Below are 5,000 nucleotides of genomic sequence, written 5' to 3' on the forward strand. Positions count from 1 at the left end.
TGACTTGTCATTGGGTCTGATTTTAAATGTGCCATATAGTTCAATGTGGGAGCAGGTTCACACACTAAATAAGACACTAAGGTCAAGCACAATCAGATTTTTTTTTTTTTAAACAATTCTCAGAGCAGAGTAGAGCAGACGTTTCAGGTTACTGCCATCAGAGAGTAGTGACTTGACCTTAGTGTCTTAAGTGTGCTCCCACATTGAACTCTACTTTTTGGGTCCATGCACCTACTTATTTCTAAACATCTAAGCGCAATTATACCCCTGCCTCCTGATGTGCCATATAACCTGTATCTCTCCAATTGTGTGTGTGTGTGTGTGTGTGTGTGTGTGTGTGTGTGTGTGTGTGTGTGTGTGAGAGAGAATGTGTGCACGCAGATATAAGAAGTTGGGGTTGATGATCCACATGATGGTGATGGACCAGGACAGCTCTGGACCTCCTGACTGGCAGCTCCATCCTCAACCTCTTCCTGCCCTTCACACATGTGCAGGTAAGGCCATTTTTAAAAAAAAACTCACTGCATTGTCTGTGGCAAACGTAGGAGAAAAGGAGTGTGCGAGTGAGTAAGTGAGAACCCGGTCATTATACATGTGACCCTTAAAGGGCGTGTGTGTCTCCTAGAACCAAGACAGTGGCAGTGTGTGTCTGTCTGTCTTTGGTTAAGGATATCTTTAAGATATTACCTTGTTGTGGTAACATAATTTTGCTATTTCTGACAGGCAGAGAGGCAGTTTTCTGAAGGATGGTTGATGTCAGTACCAACATGTTGTGATGGAGGCTTCCACCTGAGCTGAACACAGAAACTTGCACACAGTGGTGAGTAAAACACTGAATCTAAAGACAAGCTGGGCTACTTCACAGTGACTAGACCCAGAGATGACTGGAGCACTCAGCAACTTTTTTAGAGGTTTTTTATTTTGGTACACAAATGACTGACGTTTCGGCGCACGGCGCACCGGCGCACTCTGAGGAAGGCGCAGGTGTGCCGAAACATCAGTCATTTTGTGCACCAAAATAAAAAACCTCTAAAAAAAGTTGCTGAGTGCTCCAGTCATCTCTGGGTCTAGTCACTGTGAAGTAGCCCAGCTTGTCTTTATACTGCTGTCCTCGACGGTGAGCACCACCAAGGCTGAAGCGCAGACATCCCCTCTTCGAAAACACTGAATCTGTTTTGTTCTGCACTAGAACTATACATATTTCAAACAGTAATTCCTTTCTGTGCTGTGTTCGTTTATTGCAATATGTATAGAGGATAACACAAAACACTGGCACTGTAGTGATCCCTGCACAGGCCAGAAGCTGTGTATCTTCAGCCTGGTGTTCTGCATTAAAATGATGGGTGTGTTTTTTTTTATGTAGTGTATTCTATGTATCCCTCTCGTGTGTGTGTGTGTGTATGTCTGTGTGCATGCGTGCAGATGGAAGCAGTCGTTCCTGTTCAGCATTGATATGCCGGTAATGGGTTTGATGAGCCACAGCATGGTGATGGGCAATCAGCATCAGGACCAGGGCCGCTCACAAGGAGAACCTCCTGCCCTGCCTCTTCATCCTCAAACTCCAATCTTCCTGCTCTTCACACATGTGCAGGTGAGGACAACCTCTAAAATGCACACTTGACTTGAGGCAAAGGGGGGAGATTAGGCGTGCATGCATGCACGCGCACCAAACTTTAAGACAGTAGCAGTGTGTGTGGGGGCATGTGCACAAGCATATGCACGTGCTCATGTCATGTCCTTCTGTAGGTAGATAAGGGGTGGTTGTTTTTGTCTTAATAGTCATTCATAACATTAACATGCCTTTTTTTTGACAGGCACGAAGCCAGCTTTCAGAGGGAGGGCTGATGACACCAGCAACTTCGGATCTGAACCTGATCAACCCAGCACCAACCACTGTGCCGCTCCTCCTCTGCCAACTGCACCACATGGCTCCACCATCTCAAAAAGGCACAGACACTACTCCACTTCCTGCGAAGGATGAGAGAAGAGCCGACCTCCCCACATCGGCACTCACCACCTTCTACAGGGGTGTCATTGAGAGCACCCTGGCCAGCAGCCTCTCTGTCTGGCATGGCAGCCGTCAAGAGTGGTGAGGACAGCAGAAAAGCTCATAAGATCACCCCTACCAGCCATTCCGGATCTGTACACTTCACACTGTTCCAAGAGGGCAATGAACATCATAAAGACACAACTCATCCAGCACACAGACCGCCCTCCCTACTACCATCAGGGAAGCGCTAGCCCACCATGCAGTGCTGCAAAAGCACACTGGAAAACGGCTTCTTTCCACAAGCCATCAGACTCCTCAACGCACTGAAGAAAACCACATGAATAACCAAGGACACGAGAGAATATTCCATGAACACTTCTTTCACCATGCCACTTACATTTTACTCATTGCACCTTGTATACAGCATCTTCACATCACCTGTATGAACTCCTCCTGCCATGTGTGTGTGTGTGTGTCCACTGTGTTTGTGTATTTATTGTCCATCAGTATGTTAATTGCACACTGTTTGGGTGTGAGTGTATTTATAGTATGTATCAGTCTGTATTTAATGTCAATGCCTTATTTTTAGTTATTAGTTAAATGCACATTGGAGACTGGTCAAACACAATTTCAAACTTTGTGTTAACCCTCCATAGATTTTTTTTGTCAAAAAATGGAGTCTAATCTACTGTACTAGGCTATCAACAGACCACACAGTTGAGTGCTGTTTTATGCACTCTGAATATGAGGAGAGGAAGAGGTGACCGTTCACACTTCATAGTGTAAAAGTAAACGGAAATAAATTCACATTTCATTCCTGTCTCGTTCGTTCACTTCTTTCAGCAATGTATGTGGCCTACATGCAGGGAAGCTGACAGGGGGGACAAAGGGGTCCGTTGACCTGGGCCCAGTGAGACGAGGGGTCCAGGAATGGGTCCTCATTACATTGTATGTAGTCTATTGAGTGGGGGGCCCTTTCAGATGACTTTGTCCTGGGCACAGCCAAAGCTGTCAGCGGCCCTGATTATGTACGCACAAACACTGGTTATGATGGTAGGAAAAATGTTCTGTTTTCTGATGGCCTTTGAATTAAGACAGGCCAATCTGGAACCTCTCCTGGATAAAGAGGTAAGCTTCAATAGTGTGGTCACTCCTAAATCATAGACAGACATGGAGTATGGTAGGCCTATGGTAATGAAGAAATCGTTTTTCTCCAATAGAACAAAAATGGCCTATTGCCATTTCAAATACTATTTCATATATTTTTTCATTAATATCTGCTCTTTCCAAGCTGACCACATTGCCACATAAATGTGGTGAGGTGACACGCATTACTTTAAAAAGTCGGGAATGTGTTGCTGATGTTTTACATCGTTTCAAACTTTTCTAAGTAGCCTATACCAAGTGAACAACCTCGCCAAAAAAGGGTTTTTGAATTATTATTTGTCCGGGTGTGTGAATATCCTGGAAAGGATGTTAAATCATAGCCTACACAGTGTTAACAGTGACCTTGATACACACAGCTAGGTAAGGTGATGTCAACGTCGTCGTGTTGAAATTAAAGCATTTTGGCGACCCGATACGTTGCTATGACAAATTTGTGCATAGCGACACGAGTCCTAAACAGTAGGCTACACAGACTTCTATTACGGGAAGACAAAGCAAAAGACATTGGGATTAGAAAACGTGTGATTTATCTCACTTTCTTACATAAATTGTTGAGAATATTATGTCAGTGGAATGTTCAGTGAAACGTTTCTCTGGAAGATAACAATTTGGACGGGATATCTTTGTAACAAACATGGAGCCTTCATCCGGAAATGGCCTTGAAAATGACATCATGCAGTATCCCTTCACGATTGGCCAATACGGCAAATGCCGGGAACGCCCATGGGCGTGCTTGCATTAAGGGTGGAACTGTTTTACTGCAGCTGGACCCTTCTCCCCTCTTTCTTCTGTTACAGGCGTTTTCATTTTTCTTCTTCCTCTACTTTAAAGCTCAAATTAAACCCCATTACTCAAGATAAAAAAAAACTGTTGCTCAGGGTTAAAATGTTTTTTGTTCAATTATAGTGAATAAAGCACTGTTTGAATTATACAGAGAGACAGAGACTGTTTTGATTTAATGGACTTAATAACAAAATACAAATGTGAAAAACTTCCAGGCAGCCTTTCTCCATAAAATAATATAAAAATGATATACTTGCATACCTATCCACTCCACTATCACTAATGGAAACTGCCACGAGAGGGGGGGTGGGGGAGAGAGAGAGAGAGAGAGAGAGAGAGAGAGAGAGAGAGAGAGAGAGAGAGAGAGAGAGAGAGAGTTCTTACTTAAATCAATCAAGTGCAATCAAAAGTAGTGTTGAAAGGAGCTTTTTTTCTTTTAACTCAACAGATACTATTTCCTACTGAGATATAAAAATCTTTTAGAATTTGTAGAAATTGAGAAAAAAAGAAAAAAAACTTGTAAAACTTGTGTATGATTTTACAATATCCTTTCCATGTCGGTAGGTACCCTCCACAACCACTATTTTCAGTCAATTAAAATTCAGTTAAGATCACATTTTCTCATCAACTTTCTAACGACCATACTGTATGCACACATACATACTGTGTGCATAAAATTCCAATTTCTGTAAATCAAAAAGAAAGTACTTGGATAACACGGTTATGGTTGACAGTATTTACAGTAATGCCGCCCAGGGTCTTGGACACATGGGATGCTTTATTACCTGTTTAATGGTGCCATTAACCACTATATAAATCTACAGCAGGGACTCTTTCAAACCCTTACATCCACTGCCAGAATAAAGGCTTCCTGCTATGCTTATACAGTACTACGACAGGAGACAATATTATATGTATAACGTTCATTATGTCTAACTGTTTAAATCACATTTATTTTTTCTTTTACTTCAGACATGTAAAAGTTTTATCTTTTTGGAAAAAAGGTTCGCACACTTCTTTGGATTTTTTTCTTCTTTAAGTAATTTTTTCTTCTTTTTAT

At 42.3% G+C, this 5,000-nt stretch overlaps 1 long non-coding RNA gene across 2 annotated transcripts in view; it reads left to right on the forward strand.

Annotated features, from left to right (window-relative positions):
- The window catches only part of LOC134464087 (uncharacterized), a 3,758-nt gene extending 954 nt beyond the window's left edge, over positions 1-2,804 (forward strand). For both annotated transcript variants that reach the window (XR_010037836.1, XR_010037837.1), the window contains exons 2-5: positions 1-494; positions 724-820; positions 1,423-1,591; positions 1,815-2,804. The exon at positions 1-494 is cut by the window's left edge and continues 123 nt beyond it. This is a non-coding gene — a long non-coding RNA (uncharacterized LOC134464087). The remainder of the gene's footprint in view (positions 495-723; positions 821-1,422; positions 1,592-1,814) is intronic.
- The last annotated feature ends 2,196 nt before the right edge of the window (positions 2,805-5,000 follow it).

The sequence above is a fragment of the Engraulis encrasicolus genome, chromosome 15 (assembly GCF_034702125.1).
Source record: "Engraulis encrasicolus isolate BLACKSEA-1 chromosome 15, IST_EnEncr_1.0, whole genome shotgun sequence".
In the NCBI taxonomy this organism is placed as follows: domain Eukaryota; kingdom Metazoa; phylum Chordata; class Actinopteri; order Clupeiformes; family Engraulidae; genus Engraulis; species Engraulis encrasicolus.